This window comes from Mustela putorius, unplaced genomic scaffold, assembly GCF_011764305.1.
Source record: "Mustela putorius furo isolate JIRA1106 unplaced genomic scaffold, ASM1176430v1.1 tig00000585_pilon_pilon_pilon, whole genome shotgun sequence".
Lineage (NCBI taxonomy): Eukaryota > Metazoa > Chordata > Mammalia > Carnivora > Mustelidae > Mustela > Mustela putorius.
This window is the reverse complement of record NW_025421424.1, coordinates 5,637,532-5,664,060: the sequence shown is the minus strand read 5'-3', so window position 1 is coordinate 5,664,060 and position 26,529 is coordinate 5,637,532. Positions and strand designations below refer to the sequence as shown.

The window sequence follows — 26,529 nt, the reverse complement described above, 5'->3', positions numbered from 1 at the left end:
TTCTGAATTTCTTCCTCACCCTCTTTCCCCTTACATTACCCCGGTCTGCTTCAGACACCCATTTACTGTGCCCAGAACTGCCACAGTGTCACTGCTGCTGCAGTGAAGTCACCACGTGGCCCAGAAACACAGGGAGAGGAAACAGACCTCACCTCTCCATGGGAAGAGGACCAAAGAGCTTGTGTCCATCTCTGCCCCAGTGGCCAATGACAGTACCAGCAGACTCAACTTTCTAGGAATAATGGTAGACTACATGGAAACATCAAATCTGAAATTTGGAAGGCATCTTAAAGATCCTCTCATTCAACCTTCTAATTTTACAGAGAAGTGAGGCTAGGAAATATCCAACAACCTGGGTCACAAGCCCTGATTGCAAAGGCAAGCCTCAACCGCAGGTGTTCCAGTCCCAGATTCAGGAAGAGATGTACTGCGTGCCTACTAGGTTCACAGAGCAGCCCTTCCACTGGTGGGAGAGGGGCGGAAGTTCAGGGTTACACAGTTGTGGGTGTCCAAGAGTTTGTAATTCAGCAGAGGGGAGGAGCCCAGAAAGGTAGGTAGCATAAGAAAATAAGATTTGTAAAGAACGTACCATGAACATCTACAGGATAAATCTCATTTGGCAAGGGGGTTTGGGAAGGGATTTCTGAAGACCTGGATTGATACGAGCCTTTAAGGATGGGTGAAACTTTGGACTGCTGTGATAGGATAGCCCCAGGGTCTTCCCGCCAGAGCACATCATGAATGAAAGGAGCCAGAACAGCCATGGATGAGGGTGAGTGTTGCATCGTCCCCGGCTCCGACCCAACCACCCTGGAGAGCCAGAGCGCACACTGTTCACGTGGACGTCTAGCCCTGCAACCAGCCTATAGCAGTTAGCTCAGGTGTTTTACAGCAAACTGTAAGCAGGGTTTGCTTTCTGCTCTTGGCCAGCTGTTCTCAATGCTGACTGCATATGAACATCTCTGCAGGTGTCTTTAGAATATCCAGATGCCTGGATCCTACCTAAATGAAAAAGTTAGATTCTCTGGGAGGAGACCCAGGAATTGATTTTTTTTTAAATCACTTTCTAGGTGATTTTATTTTATTTTTAAGATTGTATTGATTTGTCAGCGCAAACACAAGGAGGTGGAGTGGCAGTTTGTCCCCTGAGCAGGAAGCCCGACGTGGGACTCCATCCCAGGACCCTGGGATGATGACCTGAGCCAAAGGCTTAACTGACTGAGCCACTCAGGAGTCCCACACCAGGTGATTTTAATGTCCTGGAACCATATTCCCCAAACAGTAGTGCACATCAGGGTCACATGGAGGGCTTATCAAAACACAGATTACTGGCTCCCGCCCCCAGTGTTTCTGTTTTAGAATCCAGAAAACCAAAAATTCTGGGAAGGGGGCTCAAGGATTAGCATCTCTAATGCATTCCCACGTGCTGGCCATGTCGCTAGTCCCTGGAGCACACTCTGAGGACCACTGGTCCAGACAACTGATCTACCCAGTTACACACTGAATCCACCCCTTCAGAAATGCTATCATAGGAGACAGAACTCAGGGGGCACCTGGGTGGCTCAGTCGGTTGAGTGTCTGCCTTTAGCTCAGATCATGATAACAGTGTTCTGGGATCAAGCCAGGAGTCAGGCTCCCTGCTCAGTGGGGAGTCTGCTTCTCCCTCTTCCTCCCCTGTGCTCATGAGCTCTCTCTCTCTGTCTCTCCTTCCCATTCTCTCTCTAATAAAAAAACAAATGAGTAATCTTAAAAGAAAAAAAAAAAAGAGAACTCAGGTTGCAGACTGTATAGAAAGCCCTGCTGAGCCAAGCGTGGTCCACCCCTGGGCTGGCACTGGCAGCACCTGGGAGCTTGTTAGAAAACATAGACTCTCAAGCCGCAGCCCAGACTCCACGATTAGAATCTCTTAACGAGATTGCCCAGCTGATTTGGAGGCGCAGTAGTTTGACAAGCTCTGCTCTTGAGCTAAGTTCTGAACATTAATTCCTCATGGACACTTAAACCTTGATACTGTCACAAGAGGAGAAGAGATGTTCAGGCACGGCAGATATAATGACTTAACTACGAGGAGGCAGTGGCACATGGGTAGCACTAAAATTGCAGAGCTTTCTAACATAGAAACGATGAATTGGAAAATAGCAACTAGGTAACAAAATTCAACAGGCCTTGTGTACATGTTTTGTTCTGTTCGGTAGACTTTTGCCATTTACTAAGCATTTTTATCACGTGGTTGGTTCTACATCTATTTAAAAATGCTGAAACAGCCAACTCAAGCACAATGGAAACTCTAGCTACTTAACTATCAGGAGGACCCCCCCTACCAGTGGGTAGCCCCAGGCCATTGGCATGGCATTTGGCCTAGTTCCAGACAGGATGAAGCAGCTGTTTTGAAATCAGGTATTGTTTACCTCTGTCACACTGCTTTGATGCCCACTCAAAACTGAGTGGTTCCAACTGCCTCTCAGTTTACTGCCTCGGGGTTTTCTTCCTCTTCACCATGTAGAGAGTAAGGATCCATTCAGCAAAACCCATTTCTCCCACTGGTTTTGGAATTCCGTCTTATTATCAAGTGTCTTGCTCTAAACCAGCTACATTTACGCATTGCCATTAGCAAGATAATGAAAGTCTTCCTAATCTATCCCAGTTTGCAGAACTCTTGCCTTATCTTTTTACCCAATTAGATCAATTTAATCCTACTCAGTGGAGGGTTGGATGAAGCAGAGTTTAGGCTACCACCCTGCCTCATTTCCAGTTGGGTCCTTCCATCTCCTTTTGCCAATCTCTTGATTTGTTGGATTGTTCCAGAACCTGAAGTGTGGTCTTTCATAGAAAAGAAAATCACCTGGGGAGGTCACCTCAGGTCTACTTATTAGGGCAGGTATGTACTAAATGCCACACTGGCAAATCTCCAAACAGATAGCTCCTTGTGGAAATTCTTGCTATTTGCACCAGATGCTGTATTTTTCTCTTTTATATTCTATATACTCATTTTTTAATGTATTTATTTTGTTGTTATTTGTATTTTTCTATTTTTAATAACAACCACAACAAAAACCCACTATTGTCTTGGGATGAGAAATTTGGGCTCATATGAAAGAAGAAAATTATATTAATGCCTGATACAATAATCAGTTTTCTTGTCAAGGTACAGGTGGTTATACTATGGTTAGACACAGTTACCAAAATGATTCTACAGGTCTTTTAACTGTGTATATTATCTTGTGGCAGGAAAGGAGAGGGTGAATTATGCTAGGTAGGTTTCTTTGTGGTGCCTATAGGTGTGGCCAGCTTTGAGAAAAACAGCGTACAAAATGAGCGGCTGTGAACTTGATCCATGAGGAAGGAATTATCTGCCTTGTAAAAAGAATTTGCCACAAGGAATATGAAGGGCCTAGGACTTGGGGAATCTAAGAGATGGAGCTCCTTTGAAGGAAGCTGGCTGGCTGGGTCTCTCAGGATGACAATACAGAGATCCCCAGTATACTGTACAGAATCTGTTTCTTGGCCTTGCAGATCAGAATCTCAGTCTGGAAATACAGAGTTGACAGGGCTGTGGGACTGACTACGACTAATCTAACTCATAAAAGCCCAAAGTATAACTTAGTTGCCCATTTGTCGGCTTACTGTGGGATCTCCCCTTTCCATTAATTCATCAAATTTTACTGAGTGCTTGTTACAGGTAGGTTCAAATTCCCTACCCTCATGCTGCATACATTCTAGGGGGAGAGATATATGATACACAAGCACGTATATAGTATGTCAGGTGGTAATATGTGCTGCAAGAAAATTAAAGTAGCTTTAAGTGGAAGAGAAAGTGTTGGGATGGAAGTGAGTGTAGGGGTTTGTTCCTGTTTCATTTAGGGATGTCAGGGAAAGCCTTTTCTGAGTAGGAGACCTTTGAGCAGAAAGCTGAAGCAACTAGACCCAGAGATTTCTGCAAGAGGGGGTACCCCTGGCAGAGTCACAGCAAGCGTAAAGGTGAGCACGTACTTGTTGTGTTCAGGGAACTGCCAGGAGGCTGGAGGCCTGCAGAGAAGTAGGGGACAGGGGGTGACATCAGAGAAGTGTCCAGGCCCAGATCCCCTGCAAGCCTTTGTAAGGATTTTACTTTGCTCTAAGTGGGATTTGGAGCTGAAGGATGACATAATCTGATTTACATTTTAATGGCATAGCTCTGGCTGACTCTGGTGAAAATTGGTGGGGGGGGGCGCAGGAGGCAAGTGAAGAAGTGAGGAGACTAGTTAAGATGCTTCTGTAACAGTGGAGGCAGGAAATGAGAATGGCTTGGACCAGAGTCCATTACAGCAGAGGCTGCCATCAGGGGTCAGATGGATACATTTTGAAATGTATCTGGATACATTTTGAAAGAGACCGGTTGGTATTTGCTGACGGTTTGCCTGCGGTGTGTGAGAGCAGAGAGCAGAAGCAAGGATGATTCCAAGCTTTTGGCCTGAGGAACTGGGGAGCAAAATCTCCATTTGCTGTGGGCAGGAGGAAAAGCCTAGTGCACGTGCATGCCGTCATGCTGGGGAAGAAGGAGCAGCCCAGTTTGGGAGATGTTAATTTGACGCACCCGTTATATATCTGGAGCTGCTTGCTTGCCACGGATGCTTGTGTCTGGGATTCAGTGGAGAGATCCAGGCTGGAGATAGAAATTTGGGAGTCACAGCATGGAGGTGGCATTTCAAATCCCAACACCAGCTGATACTCCGCAAGCGAGAATGTGCATACGGGCCTGAGCTCTAGGACTCTCCAGCCCTCGGAGGTCAGGAAAGGAAGAGCACTCTGCAGAAGAGACTGAGAAGGAACAGCCAGAGAGGAGGGAGGGGATCCAAGTGACATCAGTGGCCGGAAGCCAAGGGAGGGGGCTCTGAGGGCGGAGTGAGAAGCCGTGTCAGATGCTGCTAACGAGCTGAGTAGCGTGGAAACAGACATGACTCCCGGAATCAGGACCAGGAAGTCATGGCTAACCTTGACAGGAACAGCTTCAGTGGAGAGGGGGCAACCAGAGTGGGGTTGGAGGGGGTTCAAGGAAGAAGGAAAGACAGGAAGTGAGGGGGGCAGGTAGAGAGATCCCAAGAGTTCTCCTATAAAGGGAAATAGAATTGAGTTCGCGACTGAGGAGGGATTGGGGTCAAGGGAGTTTTTGTGTTTGTTTTGTTTTGCTTTAGGATGGAAAATATCAGAGGCCGCCTGGGTGGCTGAGTGGGTTAAGTGTCTGTCTTCAGCTTGGGTCATGATCTTAGGGTCCTGGGATCGAGTCCCTCATCAGGCTCCTTGCTCCGTGGGGAGCCTGCTTCTCCCTCTCTCTCTGCCTGCTGCCGCACTCCCCCCACGCCCCGCTTGTGCGCTTGCTTGCGCTCTCTCTGTCAAATAAATAAATAAAATCTTTTTGAAAGAAAAGAAAATATTAGAGGAAGTTAGCTGATGAGGGGTACGTGTTTTGGAGTGATGTCCCTTGGCTGTGTGAGAGGAGCTAAGGTCCAAGGCACAGATGTAGAGTCGGCCTGAAATCAGAGCAGGGCAGTTCATCCATAGCAGCAGAAGGGAAGCCAAAGGCTATAATGTTGGTTGTGATGGAGGTAGCTGGTTATCTTCCATTCTCACTGAAGTAGTCAGCAGGGTGTCAGCTGAGACGGAGGAGCAGGTAGGGCGACGTGCACGATGTCTGAGGAGAAAGAAGAGCCCAGGGGTGTGTATAGGGCAGTAAGCTGGTCCCCAATCTGGAGCAGGGGTTCGCAGAATGTGATCCCCGGCAGGACGCACAGCATCACCAGGGTCACCCGGAGCTCATCAGAGATGCACCTTCTCAGCCCCGCCCCACCCAGGCCTCCTGGGTCAGGAACTCTGGCGCCACGCTGGGCAGTCTGTGCTCTGAGAAGCCCCCGGGGGACTCAGATGCACACTTGCATCCAAGAAGCACTGGGGCAGGAATAAATAAAGTCGTGTGTTGCCAGGCAGCGGTAAGAGCCTTCTTGAGGTTAGCAGTCATGAATTTAGAGTGAAGCCGGTCAGCACAATGCCTCTGAGCCCAGGCCGGTAATGCCTTCCTCCTTCCAGCGACTCCACTAGGATTGGACATGGTGCCTGTTCTTGCTAATGCTGCAGGTGGAAAAGTCTGCAGGGAAGGGCTTCTGGCAGAGACTCCCTCAGTCTTAAAAAATAACTCAAGGAAGACACAATCTCTTTTTGCTTCAGGGTTTCATGGTGCAAGTATGTGGCAGCTGTGTTCTGACCCAGGAAAAGGGCCTGAGGACCAGTCCAAGAGGCGAGGAGGGCAGAGTGGAAGGGAAGGAGCCAGCTTGCTGCCGATGCTATACAGAGCTTCCCCATCTCTGGACTGACTGGCTGCTGTGGAAGGTACCAGACTCGGGCCCTGTTTCCCCATCCTTATCTGTAAAGTGAGAAAACTGGTCATAACCACCATCTCCCATGACAGTTCTAGAGAGTAAGGGAAGACCACACTTTTGAAAATAGCTTGAAAATTATAAGACACTACACAACTGTCAATTACAAATGTAATTTTCATTAGTATTTGGTTGGAATTAGACACATTGGGTTCATACACACTTTTTTTTTTTTAAAGATTTTATTTATTCATTTGACAGACAGAGATCACAAGTAGGCAGAGAGGCAGGCAGAGAGAGAGAGGAGGAAGCAGGCTCCCTGCCAAGCAGAGAGCCCGATGCAGGGCTCGATCCCAGGACCCTGGGATCATGACCTGAGCCGAAAGCAGCGGCTTAACCCACTGAGCCACCCAGGCGCCCTTCGTACACACTTTTTTAAAAACTAAGCGACAGTGACAGTGAAGGCCACGGTGCTCTAGGGGCCTCCTCAGAGTGCTCCCACCTCAAGCCGTCTGTCCTAGTGGGAGTGCTCTGTCTCAGCATACCAGTCGGCCTCCCTCACTGTGCCGCCGCTCACCAGGGTCCCCTGCAGCTCAGCTGGACAAAACAGGCCCAGAAAGCAGGGGCAGAAGAGCGAATTCCACAGCCCAGAACACTGCAGCTCCTCACCACTTTGCCATTTCCCACCTGTGGGGAGTGGTAGAGGGAGAAGCAGACTCCCCACTGAGCAGGGAGCCCGATGCAGGGCTCCATCCCAGGACCCTGGGATCATGACCTGAGTCAAAGACAGACCTTAACCACTGAGCCACTCGGGCGCCCCAGAGGAACCTCTTTTACTTCTTCGGTTACCCTTGAAGCTCACTTTCAATGCTCAAGTTAGCCCTACCCATTACCTTTGGGCTCAGCTCACAGATCCCACTGGACAAGCGCCTGTGTGTGTGTGCGGAGCATGGCAAGGAGCAGAGCTCCTCAGCCTGTCTGACTTTCAACGGTAGACCTTCTCCCTCACACTAGGCTGGGGGCTGCACTAGTTCTGCGCCAGACCGGTCAACCCTGAGGTTGCTGGCATATTGAAAGTTATTTTATGATTTACTGCTTTGTTACTGCTCCGTGCTTGGTGCTGACTGTTGCTGGCTCTGGCTCTGCCCGCTGTGAAGAGCCTATGACCAAAGGTGGCATCGGGAGAGACTTGGCGAGTTTCCCTGGGGAAAGACACACTTTACATCTGTGTGCGGCAGGGAGAGCGGTAAGAGGGAGAGACCAGATTGCAGGCAGGACCCACAATAAAATCTTAATAATGAAACAATAAAACAATCCACTAAAGGAACAGGGGACGCAGCCATCAACAGAGGGTGGGTGACCCATGGACTGTTGGAGAGTTGGCACCAGGGACTTCGGACTCTTGTGACTAGATCTCCCCATACCTGTTTGCAAAGAGCCAGTCAGAACAGGCTGATGCAGGCCAGCACCTGGGTGTGAGAGCCAGCCCCTACCCCAAAGCACTCAAAGGGACCCCTTGGTATGCCTCAAGGGACCAGCTCCTTCTCCTGCAAAATTGTGCCCTCACTGAAATCACGAATGGCTAGGACCCCTGGTAGGGGCCACGTGACCTCAGACTGGAATCTGTCTACAAACCCAGGGTCTCAGAATGGATCTGGTGTTTCTGGGAACACAGAGAAACAGGCGTTTTACTTGTGTGCCCTTCTAGACCTTGGGCTTCACAAGAACGGAGCTGTACTGTTATTCATTGGTGTATCCTCAGAGACAAGCCCCGAGCTTGGCAAGAGTCTGTTTTCATTGAAAGTTTGTTGAATTAAAAACTTAGACCAGGGACCTGCCCAGGGTCTCCCCTGCAGATCTACTGCAACTGTGAAAGCGGCCACAGAGAATTATGTGCACAAAGGAGTGAGGTGATGTTCTGATAAAACTTTATTGTAGGGGTGTTGACACTTGAGTTTCATGTAATTGTCTTATGTCATAAAATATTATTTTGATTTTTCCCCCCACCATTTAAAAATATAAAAGCCATCCTTCACTTGTTGGCTGCACAAAAACAGGTAGCCGGCCAGATGTGGCCCGCGGGTGGTCGTTTACTGACCGTGGTCTAACAGAGCAAAAAAGGCCCACTTCCTCATTCCAGTGGGAGTCTCTGAACAGCCATTGGGATGGGTGTGGCTCAGGAGTTGGATCACCCACACCCCGTCCCCCCCTCCCATGGATCTATCTAGCCTGTCCATTGCTCTGAATACCAGCGTGAGGGGTGGGCAGGCTGCCGTGTTAATTACAGATACACTCTGGGGACTGCCGATTCTCAGTGAGAATTAGATGTGTGGCCAGACTCTCCATGACTTGAGCCTGATTTCTCTTTCTGCACTCCCACCCATCATCAGTGCCTTGAGGTCAGGGTGGGAGACCATAATTACAGGGACACCAAGAGAGAGTCTTGGTAGCAAAGAAAGATAACGGTGGTCAAGAAAGCAATTTCTGGGATACCAGGGTGGCTCGAATGGTTAAACATCTGCCTTTGGCTCAGGTCATGATCTCCAGGTCCTGGGATCCAGCCCTGTGCCAGGCTCCCAGGCAGTGGGGAGTCTCTTTCTCCCTCTGCGTGTCCTCTCTCTCTCAGATGAGTAAATACAATCTTTCGAAACATTTTAAAAAATTTAAACAAGAAAGTAATTTCTAATGTTAACAATGCTTCCTCTGGAAGCTTTACATTTGGGGCAGCATTGTAATTGGTCAGGCTCTTTCCAGGTGTGTTAGTTCATTTATTTCTTACAAACTCATAAGGTGTAACTCACCTCCCCAAGGAAGCTAGAGTGCAGAGAGCTTAGGGAATTCACTTACTGTCACGCGCTGTCTGTGCAACAGAGCCGAGACTCACTTTATCTGTCCATTTATTCCATAAGCCAGTTTTGAGGGTAGTAAATGTCACATGATGTGCTGGGCAGGAGGAATATAAAGGTGAATAAGACTTGGCTTTTGTCCTCAGGGTATACCCATCCTGGTTCTCAAGCCGCCTGATCCCTGACTCCCCTGGCACTCTCCGTAAGGATGAGTTTCAGAGCCAGCTTTCGTGGATTATATCCTGATCTACAGTCAGGGCTAACACCCCATGGGACACACGCCATCGGCCGAGCGCCCTGCCTCACCTCTGCCTGCTCACAATAGTGCCGGGTCTAGAAAAGATGGACTCCAGGCCTCTGAGGATGCTCCTTCTGTCCAGAGGATGTGCCCTCATGGGGGTCAATTCCAGAATAGGATCTAGTGGCAGGGCCTGTTGGGGAGCCCCAGGGAATCGCCAGGTCCACCTGTGCACATTTGAATCTCTCATTCTGGAGGTAGAATTGCCGGGAAAGTTTCTCAAGCTGAGTTGGAATTTGGCACCGCTTTGTAGTACACTAGTACTGTAGTAAAGCTCACGATTTTTCCTGAGAAGACCCAGATTATGTGACCCTGAGCAAGTCACCTAACCTCTCTGAATTTCCATTTCTGCATCTTAGGAGACAAGAAAGACCTGACCTGTTTACCCCACTGGGTGCAAACATTCTAAAGAACGGGCTAGGGGAGGCGTGGGAGCACCCTCGCCGGCATGCATCCTTCCCACTCTAGGTCTGCCTTTGGCCTTGACCAGTCATGGCCTGGTGTGCAACGTCCTAGGTCAAGTATAGCGGGATTTTGTCCCTGGATGTGGGCATCACCTTTTGAGAAGAACCAATGTGTTCCAAAGCACGGGATGTCCAGACATCAGGCAAGATGAAGACAAGCCTCGGTTTTCTTCCTGCAGCCAGGCAGTGTGTTTGATGCGAACTCCCTGCAGAGGAGCACACAGGAAAGGAAATTCACGTTACATTACTCATCATGTCATGGCACCCCCGTTCCCAGCGCATTCTGTTGATAAGTGATATTTGGGGGCCACTTTCTGGCCTTTAGGTTAGCTTGTCATGTGTCCTTTTTTGTTTTCCAGGTAAATTCTTGCTGGCCTCCCTGCACAATTTGTGTTTGCCATCGGGTAAGTTCCATCCGGTGGGATCTACCTTTGGGGCTCTGTGGGTCCGCCTCCTCTTCCTACCCCGGACCCAGCGGAGGCTCCGCCCACCATCTCCTGATTGGCTCTGCTTGCTCATCCCTACCCCACCCCTCCACAGCCAGCCCTGGCTAGGCCGTTTTCTTTCTAGTTGGGGGGCTTCTGTCTCGTTTCTATGGTTTCTTACCTCAGATGTGGTTTTTATTTTAATACTTAAATTTTAATAGTTGATTGCCCCAAATGGACTATAGAATTATTTATTTGCTCTGATGAATCTGTCTTCTGATCTAAGATATTAAATCCCTCTCTGTTTTGGGATTTACAGCCTCGCTGCTCTAGGTTCACAAAGCTTTTCCATTAAAGGTCTCTCTCCTCTGCCAATATTTATTGCTAGAGTCACTGTTTGCCCAGAAGCTACTGTCTGCGGCATCTTCTGGGAAATGAAATTTATGTCTCCTGGCACTGATGGGGGTGACGTCATTGAGACACTGTTTACATCACCAGGTGGCATAGCCCTGAGCGGGTCTCTAATGGATGGCAGAGGTGGGAGTGGGGAGGAACAGAGTGGGTTTACGTAAACAAACATACGTACCTCTTCCTTGCCCTTCCTTCCCTGCACCTTCCGACCCACTGCTTGTATTGACAGTATCATTGCATAGTTATAAAATCTATTAAAATTGACACCACCTCTAAAAATTTGTATCGAGGGGCTGGGGTCCACAGTGGTGGAGGCGTAGGCAGGGAAGGGTTGCCCAGCTTTTGTGTGGAGGGTGTGCGCTCAAAAGGCAATAACCGCACCTTCCCTTTGTAGCAAGTCACCCCTACATAAGCGCGTGACCCTCTGTTGACAGGTGAGCTAAGGGATGGAGATTCAGAGTCTTGCTAGTCCGAACTGGGACTCCAACCTAGCTTTTCTGATTTTTCTGACCCAGGGTTCTGTTTCCATGATCCCCTGGTTTGATGGCATGTGCTTGGTGAGGGGTGAGGGCAGCTGTCGGCGCCAGCCCCTCCCCCACCTGCCCTACATGAAAGCACCCCCCACCCCAGGCTCCGAAGCAAGCTGGCCTGGAAGAGAGACAGAAAATGCCTGAGCAGCAGTTCGCCCCCTCTCTTCTCTCTTTCCCTAGTTAGCCAGCCTTCTCCTACCACACTGTGTCTATTTTCTCCAGCAAGTGTTGGTGCCTTTGCCACTTGCTCACCCCACCATTCACTCCTCAACCTACTGCACTCATCTCTCCTCCCCCTCCCCGCTTCACCTGAATTGACCAATGAGCTCCCAGCTTAATGGACAGCTTTGGGCCTGGGGCTGACTTTCCTGGCACCAGAGGAAGACAGTGGCAGGAAGGGGGACCAGTTCTCAGAAGGTCCCCACACTTGGTTTAGTGCTCCACCGTTGCTGCCTTGAAATTTTTCATGTATTTTTTGAACAGGGATTCTAGATTCCCATTTTGTAAAAGGCCCCACAAATTGCACCGCTGATCCCGCTGGGTCTTTTAGAAATGTAACTTCTGTATCAGACATCATCCGTGGTCTACCCAACGTGCATTCTCCCTCTGTCCCTCCAACAGATTTCCATTCTTTTCAGCCACCTTTGGAGACTCCTTGATTTTAGGGAGAGGCCATTCTTCAGCTACAGTGAATGAATGTGATTGACTAAGGCAGTGATGGAATCTTAAGACGTTGGGTCCAGAATTGATCTAAAGGTGACTCCATGACCTAGAGAGGAACGGGGAGGGGTAAGTAAAAGCTTGTTCTGGGAAAGCTTTAGTGTCCCTAAGAAAAAAGGACAGACTCAGCTGGCTCACTTTATTCTTTTGCCCATCCTCCCTCCTTCTGGTGGGGGTATGGATGCAATCCCTGGAGGTGCAGCAGCCATCTTGTGACAGGAGAAGGAAATCCAGCATGCTGCCAATAGCAGAGAGAAAGAAAAGCACTGGGCCATTGTTGAGGCACTGCCCCTCTGAACTTCCAACCATGCACCAAACAGACAAAACAATAACATCAAAACCCTTATCTTCTAAGTCATTGCTGTGATGTTTTTCTTTTCTACATCAAATTGGCTGTTTTGTACTTGCGCTGACTTCCACTACTCTGCATAATTTAACACAATGTTGTCTGTTCTCTCCACTTAACACATTTTTCCTTTGGCAGTCATGGTACCGTGTCCCCAGATTTTCTTCTCATTTCTCATATTCCTCTCCTCGGGTCAGTCCTTGATGGTGGAGTCTAACAGGACTTGGTGGTTCATTCTTTTATTCGTTGTGAGGTATTTACTGGGCACTGTTGTGTGTCAGGCTTTATATGAAGCTTGGCAGGTTCAGCCCTGCAGACAGACAATGATGCCCCTGCTCTCAAGCAGCTTACACTGGGGTCCTGGGCACTGCCCCAGCCATTGTCCACACGCTTCCTGGGCAACCTCGCTCACCTCCTTGGCATCTGCATGTGCCACTGTCTCATTCCCATGCAGGACTTCACATTGACTTATCTAATTAAGCCACAGTCCACAGATGCCCCTAGAAAGGAGAGAAGAGGCTGACCTGCCTGCCGTTTGGTGAGTCAGTCATGAAGTTGTCTCTACTCCACACTCCCAGCCAAGATATGAAGAGAAGACATGAAAGAGCTGGCTACCTTTTCTCCTACCTAAGCTCCAACTTTCTTTTTCTGCAACACTCACACATGTTGGGAGGTTCTAAAGTAGCAAATTCCCCTGACAGAATCCTGCCATATGTGGGGATTCTCTCTTTTCTTCTTTTTTAAAATTTCTTATTTCTCTTTTTAAATTTTTGCTTGAAGTACGGTTGAGTGGGGCATTTTCTTTTATTTCCTAGCAAACGTACTGAAAGTTCCCATCAGGTTTAACAGTTCCTGCACTGTTACTCCTGCCTGACCCTCACTCACTCACGACCTGGGCCAGAAAACGGTGAGAGAGGAAGTAGGAAGTGAAAATGTGTCAAAATCCCCCCAGACCACTAGTGAGGGAAGACTGCTGCTATTGATACTGACATTTTTTGAAAGTGTGGTTTATTTGGGAAAAGCTCAAAATGACAAAGCTTCAAATAAAATGGCAACCCATTAATTCCATTTGTGAGACTGCCCGGGGTTTGGCCTAATTGCTGTAATTCGAATGACTGAAAAAATGGTCTCATAGATGTGCTTATTGTTTGTTTATGATAACAAAAAAACGAGAACAACTTTTCTTACTGTTACCCATGTAATTCACTACCTTCTTACATTAGAGGAGAAATACTACATGATCATCTCAAGAGATGCTGAAAAAGCACTTGCTTTCAAATTCAGTGACTGTTCCTAATAAATATTTTTAGTAAGCCAGGAGTAAAAGGAAGGTCCCTCATTTATAAAGAGTGTATTTTTATTGATTTATTTAAGATTTATTTATTTATTTGACAGACAGAGATCACAAGTAGGCAGAGAGGCAGGCAGAGAGAGGAGGAAGCAGGCTCCCCTGCTGAGCAGAGGGATGCGGGGCTCAATCCCAGGACTCTGGGATCATGACCTGAGCCGAAGGCAGAGGCTTTAACCCATTGAGCCACCCAGGTGCCCAGAAAGGGCATATTTTTAAAAAAACACATTGCACATAATACTGAACAAGGAAACAACAAGCCCTCGCATCAGAGTTTGGTAAAACAGTCTACAGATGATGAGCTGGGACTCTAGTTAGGTGAGTGATGAACTTGACTGAAGTGCAGACATTCAGAGCATGCCAACACACACGGTAATCAAGTAAACAGAATATCTTAATACAAAGTGATAAAAAATTAAAATTAATGTAAAAACACCTTGAAGAACAAAATATCTAAAATTTACAAATATTAAATATAGTCAGGATCCGTATTTTTTCCCAGTTTTTTTTCTTTTTGCCTCTAATATGGCCCTTTAATATTCATTAAAGTGTTGTCTTGATTACTGAACTTTCTGGTTCCTCCCCAAATTTTATGCCCAAGACAAGTGCTTCACCTCATCCTGGGGTTTGCTGATATGGAAATGAGCTTCCCTGTGGTCCCCTGTGGGGGTTCATGTAGCACAGTAACCCATCAGTAGAGCTTGGTTGTCTTTGACATGACCTCCCTTCTCTTGCTCACCCGTTACCCCTCAATCTAACATCTGAAGAGGGCCTAGAGTATGGGTTTCTTTTTAACAAATATTTAATGGGCACCTTCCGTGTGTCAGCACTAGAAGTCCAAGGATTTACACATTCCCAGCCTCGTGGAGCTTGCAGTTGGTTGATGGCGAACAACAATTCAACAAGCAGTAACAATGAAGGATAGAAGGGGCTGTGGTGGGACAGGGGCGCCAGGGGGATTAGGAGAGCCCAGGTTGCTAAGTCAGAGAAGGTGAGGTCCCATCCTCAGCCTGAAGCTCAATTAGGAGCTGAGGAGGGGGAGGGGCTAAGGAGAAAGATAAGGCTCTGAGAGATAACTTTATGCAAAGGGCTATTTGAGACTATGACAGAATGACAGTCAAGCTAGAGCTCTCAAAAGAGGAGTGTGGTGTAGAGAGAGAAAAACTAGAGAGGGAGACAGAGGGCAGGTTGTGAAGGACATTGTAAACCACATTGAAGAGTTGGGGATTAACCCTCAGAGTGATGAGGAGCCTTCGAAACGGGAGAATGCGTGGGTTGAGTTCATGTTTCAGGAAGACCATTCCAGCTGTGTAGTGAAGAATGCAGGAAGGTAAAACGACATCCAGAAGACCTGTTAGGATGTTAAGGCAGCTCCTATGGACTGAATGTTTGTGTCGTTTCCGTGCCTCCCCTAGCCAAATTCATATGTTGAAACCCAACCCCCAGTGTGATGGGGTTTCGAGGTGGGACCTGTGGGAAGTGATTACGTCATGAGGGTGGAGGCCTCGTGAGTAAGATTAGTGCCCTTATAAAATAGGCCAGAGAGCTCCCTGGTCCCTTCTACCGAGTCAGGACACTGTGAAAAGGCATCTACCTCTGAACCATGAAGCAGGCTCTCACCAGACACTCAATCTGTCAGCACCTTGATCCACGACTCCCCGGCCTCCAGAACTGTAAGGAAACATTTGGGTCGTTTATCAACCACCCAGTCTGTGGTATTTTCTCGATAGCAGCCCAGATGGGTTAAGTTAGTAATGTAGGGGAGACGTGTTAGTGGTCTGATTAGGGTGGGAGCCGGGGTTGACGCTTTTGTGCAAGGTCAAGTAGGTCTAATCAGCAGGACTTGGTGATTGGGTGTGAGAGGTGACGGGCAATCAAGATTACATCCGGGTTTGTGACTTGTGCACTAGTTTTTGTTTTTGTTTTTTAATAGCACAGTCTTAGCATCCAGCAACCGTGATGAACTTTCTTCCTAGTTCTAAAAGGTAACTCTAGATTTTCTATGGAGACAGTTAACACGGGCTGCAGTTAGGGGTCATTTGGTCCTTAACCTTTCTGTATATTGATACTGTAGCAGGGGAAGTTCAGAGAGATTTCATAGAGGGGATTAGGTGCCTCCAAGACTATTAGGAAAATGGGATTTTAGTGGAAGTCAGAAGAAGCTGTTAGCTTTTGGGTTCACCACTGCGGCTGTGTTCCTACAGTTAAGAAGTTGTTTCCAGCAGGATCAGGAAACTGCAGAAAACCTCCACTGATGATCACTGATGATCTGTAGGATAGCAGTGAAGAGGACAGCTGCAGGGTGCCTTGAGGATTTTGTTAAATCCTTGTTTCAGCCAAAGCCCAAGCACCCATAAGCTGCTGCCAGAAGCAGACCAACACTGTGTGCTTCCCAGGCCCTTCCATCTCCAAATCTTAAGCAAGAGTGTCTCACTGGCTGACGAATTGTGTCCAGAGCCCTGGACAGAGAGGAGCATGAGATGGCTAGTTCTCAGGCTTCTGGTCCCTGTAATAAAGGACCCAGATGGTAGAAATGAAAGCTGGTTGCAAAGAAAAGCCAAGGAAAACCAATAGCCAGCACAGTTTTGCCTTAATTGGCTAGCCTATGCTTCTGTATGTAAGGCAACCCAAAACACTTTCAAAACAAGCTGGACTCCCTTGAGTCCTTTACCCAGCCTTCTCCCCTACATACGCTGTAATCCAGAAGATATTTTCCAAACATATTTCCATGCCTTTGCACATGTCCTGCTACTCAAAGGTTGCTTTTCCTCTGCTTGTGAAGATTCTTCCCATTCCTCTGCCAGTTAATGCTCTCCATGTCCCATACCTGCAACAGGCAGGATTGACCTGGATCTCGCAGTACTTTCTCTGTACCTGGTTCACCGTTCTATTAGGGCAACTTGTCCCAGTGAATTTCAGTGTTTAGTCAAGGTACCCATCTCTTCCAGAAGACATAAGCATCCCAGATAAGAGACCAAGGACCCACTACAGTGCTTGGAACGTAAAGGGTGCTCATTAAAGATTTATGAAATGTATGAAGGACTGTTTCTACCAGGTCACTCAGGGTATGCACCTGAAGTTAAATGAAGAGCAGCCACCTTCAGAAACAGGCAGGCCACTCACTCCTGAAAAGGTGTCTAAACAGTGTTAGAATCTTGGAAGGATGAAAAGTGTTTATAAATTGTTTTTTAATGCTAGCTCCAAATAAATTCTTTTTATTTTATTTATTTATTTGAGAGAGAGAGAGAGAGAGAAATAGCGGGAGTGGGTAGGGGAGGGTGGAGGGGGAGAAGCAGACCCCCCTTGGAGTGGGGAGCCTGCCACGGGGCTTGACCGAGGACCCTGGGATCATGACCTGAGCTGAAGACAGATGCTTAACTGACTGAGCCACCCAAGTTCCCCTAAGTTCTAAATTCTTATTTCCTATTAATGTTGACTTTTCCGGGTCTTTTCCAAGCTTTTTCCATCTGTCCTTGCTTCTGAAGGTTGGAGTGCTGTTTCCCATTAAAATACAATTCCCATGCCACATTCTGGTTGCTCCATCACATCAAATTAATGTAATGATGACTTAAGCTGCTAGGGAAATGTGGGCCATTACATGTTGCTGACAGCAAACCCTCACAGTGACATTGCAGCAGGGACAGAGAATATCTTAATAAAAATAAAAATCTTAACAAAAATCAGAGAGCTCTAAGGTTTCCTGTGTCCTTAGAGAGCCAGTCCTTTTGTAACACAGAAATGGAGATTGAGACTTTCCCGTGATTCCTTAGCACGATGAAAAATTGGTTAGCGAGCTCATCTCTTCCTTCTTCAGGTGGGGGAACCTCTAACGCGAGACCTCTGAGACTTCCCAGGACCCAGTACAGTGTTACATGCAAAATAAGCAATTAACCAAATGTTCTTAAATGCGTGCATGGGTGTCCTGTTTTTTAAATCCCTCAAAGCCGATATTGCTTGGTTCCCTAAAGGACATGTACCCCAGGTGACCCAGAAAGACTTTGTTTTCCTTTGTAGCAGACACAGTAGACTGGTTGACTCAGCATCCATTTCTAACCTCATTTCTTTCATCCACTTTGCTTCTAAAGCCCAGGGAAGTGAAGTACTTTCTTGGCCACCCTCCCTTGGAAGTGACCAGGTGACAGTTTTGAAATAAGTGAGATGTCAACAGAATCCTGTAGGAGTTTTCTGTGAACATTTTGCTTTCCTGATGGAAGGGGCAAAGGAGGTACGTACCTTCCTTGCTCCTTTTCTGTCTGGAGGGTGATGGTGTTGGCTGCACTGACATCAGCCTGCTTGGGTCTGTGGGGAAAGGCCAAGAGAATGTCAGAGATGTTGGCCGACGTGTGGAGAAGCCAGACCACCACCAGCACCATCTACCTCCTGGCGTCTCCTTCTGCAAGAGCCACAAACCCTTCTTTGTTTAAACCACCGAGTTTCTACTCCTTGCTTCTAAGTGCTTTTCTGATATTTGCCCTAAACCAGCTGCAGAGTCTGGTGAAACAGGAGGGACAGGTCTGACGGATGTGACCATTACCCTTCGTGTACTTTGTAAGTTCATTTTACGAAGTCGCCATGTCACAAAAAAGAGGTTGTTGCAAGGAATATCTAAAATTTGAAAACAAGGGAAACCCAAAGCAGTTGCTAATCTTACCTTGGCCTCGTCAGTCAACATAGTATTGTTTTAGCTGCATAACACTGAGAGATTCCTAATTCACACACATGAGATGTTGTGAATGTACAAGGGTGTTCACCCTGCAATTTCAGGTCAGAAAGTTTTTTTTTTTAAATTATTTATTTATTTATTTTAATTTTTAATTTTTAATTTTTTATTTTTTATAAACATTTATTTTTATCCCCAGGGGTACAGGTCTGTGAATCACCAGGTTTACACACTTCACAGCACTCACCAAAGCATATACCCTCCCCAATGTCCATAATCCCACCCTCTTCTCCCAACCCCCCTCCTCCCAGCAACCCTCAGTTTGTTTTGTGAGATTAAGAGTCACTTATGGTTTGTCTCCCTCCCAATCCCATCTTGTTTCATTTATTCTTCTCCTACCCACTTAAGCCCCCATGTTGCATCACCACTTCGTCATATCAGGGAGATCATATGATAGTTGTCTTTCTCTGCTTGACTTATTTCGCTAAGCATGATACGCTCTAGTTCCATCCATGTTGTCGCAAATGGCAAGATTTCATTTCTTTTGGTGGCTTCATAGTATTCCATTATGTATATATACCACATCTTCTTTATCCATTCATCTGTTGATGGACATTTAGGTTCTTTCCATAGTTTGGCTATTGTGGACATTGCTGCTACAAACATTCGGGTGCACGTGCCCCTTTAAATCACTACGTTTGTATCTTTAGGGTAAATACCCAGTAGTGCAATTGCTGGGTCATAGGGCAGTTCTATTTTCAACATTTTGAGGAACCTCCATGCTGTTTTCCAGAGTGGCTGCACCAGCTTGCATTCCCACCAACAGTGTAGGAGGGTTCCCCTTTCTCCGCATCCTCGCCAGCATCTATCATTTTCAGGTCAGAAAGTTTGAAAGAAGAGCATGACAATTACCCTCAACATTGATTCAATACCAGCCTGTGAGACCTACTCTCCTTCCTCAAGTGGAGAATGTCCAGTGTGGAGGGAGGGAGTCGGTGAACAGTTTCTTCAACCAAGGAAATCTTCATTGCTCAAGGAAACATCTAATGTGGTGAGAAACAGTCCAGATTCTGGAGGCACACTTTGTGAGTTCAAATCCTGAGACTACCCCTTGCTGGCTGAGTGCCTCTGTTTTGGTGTCTTCTGCTTGTAAAAATGGGCACATTTAATGGTACCTACCTTGGAAGGTTGTGGGTGGCTTACACCTGTCCATACAGGTGAGGCTCCAGAATAATGCTAGACACATGATGACAACAATTGTTAGCAACGGTGAGATGTCCAATGATGTCCCAGCTGCTCCATCGCCTCTCTCTGTTAGATATTTACTAAAAAATGTAAAATAGACAAGCCTACTTTGCTTGAAACATTGAATACTCCTCTCAGGTTCAGTGTCTTTGCTGATCAGTTCCCTAAGATTAACCCAGAATCTTCATCTTGCCAAGGTAAACTCATTCAGCCTTTAAAAGGAAGGAAGAGAAGCATTCGGATCCTACTATAGATGCTGAAACTGTAATGTGCAGTGATCATTGCCCAGCAACCTTTGTCCAGTTGCTATTTTAAGACTAATTACTGTACTGTGATCTTACAAGGTGCTGGGCAAATCTATATTTCAGCTGGCATTTAATTTCTTAGGCCCATGCATGCTATAGTTGATACTCATGTGTCTGATTTTATGTAAATAGACACAGGAAGGCCTGCATTTAAAAAAAAACAAAACCCAAACTATAATAATACAGAAGGGACCTGCACAGAGCCATGACATTCTGAATCAACCAACATTTACAAAATATTTATGGCAGGAACTATATACATAGAAGCATGTACAGCTAGAAGCCCAATTTAAAGATGCCAGTTGTTTCCAGTATATAAACATTTGGTGTGTGAAATATTTAACTGTGATTTTTTTTAATCAAGGAATTTTTAATTGTAAAACAAAATTCTAACTGAATTTCAGTTAGATATCTGTAGGCTTCTAATGTATCCCTACATGATTGTAGATGTCAGTTTAACAGTCATCTAAATTATCCCCAAGGTCCCTTCTGAAATTTGGAATTTTGCGTTACAGAGATTAAAGCACGAGACTTTACCCAGCACTTCCTGTTTTGGTCATTCATCTGGGGATGCTGGCTCTTTATTTTCTACAAGGTGAGTCTAGCCTTAAAACTTAGAGAATTATCTTACTTTAAGACATTTCATAGAAGGTAGTCGCATAGCATGGGACTAATGTAAATTAATTAGGATGGCTTTGCCGACAAGTGATCATAAACTCAATTCAAAATGGCTTAACCTATTAGGTCAATTGCTATCTCACATATCATCAATCATCGGACGGCAGCTCCTTGGTTAGTCACTTCAGTATCTCAACAGCCTCGTCAAGGACCAGGGGTTTTTCTGTACTTTCTGCTCAGCTGCCTTTGCCATGTCGGCCATTTTTCCTTGTGGCCTCAAGATGGCTGCCAGAGCTCCAGTGACCATATTTGTCCACAGCCATGTTCAGAGGTAGAAAGGAGATGGCTGTATTCTTTTCAGTTCTCTCAAAAGCTAAAAAACCTTTCCCAGAAGCATCCCCAGAAGAGTGAGCCTCCAATCTCATCAGTCAGAATTAAGTTACATGTTCTTTCTTAGGCCAGTTCCTAGCAAGGGGAATAAAATTACCATGATTCGTCAGTTTATCAAGACTGATGTGCTGGGTCTGGGAATAGGGCCAAAGTCAGGAGAGCCCATGGCCACACTGAGGAATGTGCGTGTTGGAAAGCAAACAACAAAGTGGGACTCTGAGTGGGAAATCAAGAGTGTCTGTAGAAGTCTGTGAAGGATGGCATCCTGAGGAGAACCAGAAACACTGTCTCCTGCCTGTGTGCTGTCTCCCCTCCCCAGGCTGGGTGGGAATGGGAGCAAAGACCCAGGAAGCAGTTAGGACAAGACAGCTACATTCTGCCTACACAGAGCCCCAAATTCCAATAGAATTGAAGATTCAATTGATCTGTTTCACACGGCTTTTAGAAGTTGTTACACTTGTGTTAACAATTTCATTTTGGTTTGTTGTGATACTGTTGTACGCGGGAGACAGGTGTTAGGAGCATAAGAAGTGTGAGCCAAACAGCTTTTCCTTTTATGATGTTTTGTTTCATGTTTTGCTATCATGGAAACATTTATAAATCTGCTCCAATTATGGACCCCCTCCACAGAAAAAAGTGCACACAAGTCACTTTCATGCAAATTTTACAAATAATTTTAGGATAGATTCACTGATGCCCTGTCACTCATTCATGGGCTCCAAATTATAGCCTTATGATATCACTGATTGGTATGGGGGGGGACATTTAGTGTGAGGAAATAAGCAAAACAGAAGAGTAAAATTGGGAAGTCTGATGGACTTTTGTTAGCTATGTGGCCTTATTTGTATCTTTTTTAAAACCTCAATTTGACCTCTACAAAATGGAACTACTGGAGTTATTTTCAAAACCAAGTGGATTATGTGTAAGATTGTTTTACATTAAATAGCACTTTACAAATGTTGGCTTAAAAACTTAATTGCTGATAAGTCCAAACAGCATGGTGGCTCTTGCTTCCCGATTGGAGTAACTGAATTCAAAATAGTGCATTCCGTGAGGTTTAAGGAGCAGACATTTTCTCCTCCAGAGGCAACGGTCATTTTCAAACTCACAGATTGAGCCCAGTACCATTTTCCAGCAGCTGGTTTGAAAAGAGGCATCAGCTGAAACATCCCTAAGGCACTGCCAAGCACTACTCCCTGCTGGTGAAGTCAGGACATACCAATCCTGAAAAAGGGAAAATGGAACAGTCTTCTAGATGCCCCTCCTCCACCTGTCCTACGCTAGCAGCCACCCCGGACTCCTCATTACCCATCACCACTGGCACCATCCCTGCCCTTCCTTGGTCCCCTGCTATGGACCCACTCCAAGCCCCTCCCACTCTTCCAGGCAGGAATGCCAAGTCCGGTTTTCTCACCATGGCACCCCTCTCCCATTCTTCACCGTAAATTCCCCATCCTTCCTTTCTCTCAGTGTGAGAGGCCAAACTTCCTCTCTTGTTTTTATAACATTCTTCCTTTCCATGCCCAACTGCCTTGGCAGCTGCTCCTGTACCGCTGAATGGCAAAATGCCCATCAGAGTTTTCCCAGGGATCGATGAACGAAGAGTTACAGAGAGTGGCAGACCGTTGGAGGCAAACAGAGCTGGCTCCTGCCCCCGGAGGGCATGCAGACAGATGCACAGAGCCCTTCTTGCCTCTCCCAGGACGTGCAGACAGTTGACTGCGGGAATTAGGAGATTTTGCTGGGTGACAAAGAGCATCAGGACTGCACCCACACGTATCTGTGATAAAACAATAAAGAGAGAAAAAAATCAGCTGTGCCAAAGCTGTAAGTTTGCTGCTGCCAGTAGAGCTGCCCCCTGGGGGCCTGGGCCCGTATTCCTCTGATCTGCCCTGGGCCCATGCCACCTGCCTCTTAGCTCCACCTGCTCAAAATGGTTGGGTGACAGGCTATACCTGAGGGGCTCTAGGACTATCAGAAGAGCAGGTTCTCTGTGTTTCCGTGACTTCACAGCTACATTAGAGCGCAACATACCCCTCTCCCCTGCCACCTCCATGTTTGAACTTTACGGTTGTGGAGCAGGGAAAGAGAGAGGGTCCAGTTCCTAGTCTCTTCCATGGCTATCAACAACCCAGCCCCACACTCCTCAAAACAAGACCCTGAGCAGACAGGGCCTCCTGATTCCTGCTTGCTTCTTGCCCCGCAAACTCCCAGGGCCCTGCCACGTGTATTAACAACAGTTGTTGGGGGAACTGATGCCAAGAGAGTTTTCTGGTGTCCCACCCATCCACATGGTAGCTGATGTCTGGAGGTTTTGGGCGGAGGGCAGATCAGCCAGGCTATCCAATGAATCAGGTGGGCTAGAGAGGAATCCTTTGTCAAAATTTTGCTTGAGTTTCCAGAATCAAAACTCACACCTTGACCAAGGGGGCAGCATGGTGTAGAGGTAATTAACATTCTTGTCTGCAGTTAAAGAGACCAAATTATGGGTGCCTGGGTGGCTCAATTGGTTAAGCGACTGCCTTCAGCTCAGGTCATGATCCTGGAGTCATGATCCTGGAGTCCTGGGAACGAGTCCCACATCGGGCTCCCTGCTCAGCAGGCAGTCTGCTTTTCCCTCTGACCTTCTCCCCTCTTGTGCTCTCTCTCTCTCTCTCTCTCTCAAGTAAATAAACAAAATCTTAAAAAAAAGAGAGAGAGAGACCAAATTATGACTTTGGGCATGTCAGTCTCTCTGGCCTTCTACGTCCTCATTATGAAGAGGAAGAGCTTGGATGAGAAAACTGTTAAGATCTCTGTAAATCATAATAATAATAATAATAATGACAACAACAACAGCAGCAGCTAATATTTAGTAGTGCTTACTAAGTGCCAGGCTTTTTCTAAGTGCTATGTTCAATCTTGCATGATTTCTATAACAACCCTAAGAGGCAGGTGCTACTGTTACCATTCCCTTTTTTTGTAAGTGAGGAAACAGGCACAGAGTAGTTTGCCCCAAATCACATCTAGTCAGGCAGAGCTGGACACCTGCACATATAACCCTTCAGCTTTCTTTCCTCTCTAATGTATAGAAAGCATGTCCTCTTGGATGGATGGGTAACATCATGTAATCACTTCATTATGGCTTGCCTCAGTTTTTTTTTCCCACTTTAGAACAAATAAATAGGTCTGTTTTTGAATACTCTGGTCCCGCCTAGGACATAGTAGGTGCTCAGTATTTGCTTACCTTGCTTTTTTTTTTTTTTCATTCAAGAAGTTGCATGAAAAAGACATGGAAACAAACAAGAATAAAACAAGAAGAGAAAATAATGAGGCTGCATCACTGGGAGGAAAGATCTGACTCCGGCCTCCCAGCAGGAACTGTCTTATTGGAGAGCAATCCAAAGAGAATACACAATGGGAGCCCATGCTTCTTATCTTGATGAAATAGCCTCTAAATAATAAATAAATAAACACGCACATATCATCCCAGTCGCAGAAACTTGATTATTGACTTTGGCAATCCTTTCTCCATCTCTTTGTGCCAATAAAGTTATTACAATTGAATCGAGAGAGGCAGACGCACAAGCATTGCCGAGACAAGATGCTGAGTAGTTGAAATCAATGACTTGCAGGGCTGATCTCCTGCCAAGGGCTGCACCAGCTCCCGGGAGGAATCCGCCACTCTGGCCAGTGGCCCAGCACTGCGGAAGCTGCAGGTCAGCTTTCTTGAGGGGACTCCCAGGTGGTTGGGGATCGACAGGTGTGGGAAGAAGGAAAAAGGTCCTTCTCCAATTACTGAGGGCCACACAGGCCAGCACCCACCAGACTGAGAACAACGAGGCTTTGCTAGACTCACTGTCCTCCTCTGGCTGTGGACAGAAGAGGAGGCAGCGAAGGGTTTGGAAGAGAACACAGTGTTATTCACAATCTGTGACAGGAAGAAAGACTGGCTTAATAACCCATAGCCCAATGAATGGAATATTCCTTCTTTCCCCTGGCAGAGCTGGGCCTCTGGTGCCATCACCCATAAAATGGACAGCCACCCAAGGAGCCATGGAGCTAATTAACAAATTCGTCCCCAAGCGTGCCAGAACCCAATCCACTAGAACTGTAAAAATGAAGACTGTTTAGACACAAGCTTAATGAGGAAACCACTAGCATTCTCTGGAAGCTACCCTGGCAACTTGGCGCGTCTTCTAGCCCCCTTCTCCTTCTCGTCCAGCTGCCGCCCATCTTCTCCTGTGTTGGCCCCCAGCATCCTCATTCCGTTTGTTCTCTCCATCCTCCATCCACCAATCAGAAAGCACCGAAGCCACCATTTAAAGTTTGTGCCCAAATTTTAGAGAATGATTGTACCTTTATAAGCTTCTCTGAGCTTTCGATTACTTAAGTTATGTATATATTTGTATCTTGGGGTACATATTTCCACAATAATAAGAGTAACACATATTGAGCACTTTTTATATGTCAACACTCTTTTAAACATTAAGAGTACTTGGGGACTCTGTGTAATTCAAGAGTGACAGACCTAGCAATACTTGACATAGGAGGTTCTCCTACAATCCTACATCCTGGCACAAAGTCTGAAGCTCCACCCACTTGCCTAGAGTTTTAAATCAGGTTAAGGTTTCCCATCAGATTAACAGATCCACACTCTTTTTTTTTTTTTTTAAGATTTTATTTATTTATTTGGCAGAGAGAGCACAAGTAGACAGAGAGGTAGGCAGAGAGAGAGAGAAGCAGGCTCCCTGCTGAGCAGAGAGCCCGGTGCGGGACTCGATCCCAGGACCCTGAGATCATGACCTGAGCCGAAGGCAGCAGCTTAACCCACTGAGCCACCCAGGCGCCCCAGATCCACACTCTTAATCATGATGGGATATCCCAATGCTACCAAACATCTGAGGAGAGCCAATTATGTGGAAGATAAACACCAAAACAACAAACAAACAAAGTAGCAAGTGGAGAGAACTGAGAACATGGGAGAAGAGAAGAATTAAAGTGTATATTTATTATATCTTTACAGGGAGAAGATACTGCATCCAAGAAGAAAGAACCGGGAGAAACAAAAAAGGAGCATTCTGAGGCCAAAATGAAATTCTTGGAAATTAAAAACAGCAGAAATGGGGGCGCCTGGGTGGCTTAGTGGGTTAAGCCGCTGCCTTCGGCTCAGGTCATGATCTCAGAGTCCTGGGATCGAGTCCCGCATCAGGCTCTCTGCTCAGCAGAGAGCCTGCTTCCCTCTCTCTCTCTCTGCCTGCCTCTCCATTTACTTGTGATTTCTCTCTGTCAAATAAATACATAAAATCTTTTAAAAAAAGAACAGCAGAAATGAAAAGCTCAATATAATATCTCAGGAAGTAGAGCAAAAAGTGGAAGAGATTAAAAAAATTAGAAAAGAAAGCGAAAATAAAAGACTAGTCCAAGAAGTCCAGCCTGTGGGAGAGAGAGGGCGGGCGGGAGGTGGGGAGAGAAGTGAAAACAAGACAAAACGGGGTTAATCACAAATGAAAGTATTTCTCCAAATTTCCCAGAGATTAAAAAAAGACAAATGGTTCCAGCTTCAAAGAATACATCAAATGTTGGGTCACGGTGAA

The 26,529-nt window shown here is 46.5% G+C and overlaps 2 long non-coding RNA genes across 3 annotated transcripts; both read left to right on the top strand.

The window, feature by feature from the left end:
• Positions 1 to 5,344: 5,344 nt before the first annotated feature.
• LOC123392548 lies at positions 5,345 to 13,590 on the top strand. Its single transcript, XR_006607301.1, has 3 exons — positions 5,345 to 6,360; positions 10,315 to 10,359; positions 11,943 to 13,590. It is a non-coding gene; the product is annotated as an uncharacterized LOC123392548 (long non-coding RNA).
• A 652-nt stretch (positions 13,591 to 14,242) lies between these two features.
• Positions 14,243 to 24,439, top strand: LOC101690526. Of its 2 annotated transcripts, none has more exons than XR_006607270.1 (6): positions 14,243 to 15,408; positions 15,669 to 15,720; positions 17,821 to 17,960; positions 19,189 to 19,446; positions 20,461 to 20,540; positions 24,207 to 24,439. It is a non-coding gene; the product is annotated as an uncharacterized LOC101690526 (long non-coding RNA). The 2 variants fall into 2 exon arrangements; XR_006607269.1 differs by having other exon boundaries at positions 14,770 to 15,408; positions 19,274 to 19,446.
• The last annotated feature ends 2,090 nt before the right edge of the window (positions 24,440 to 26,529 follow it).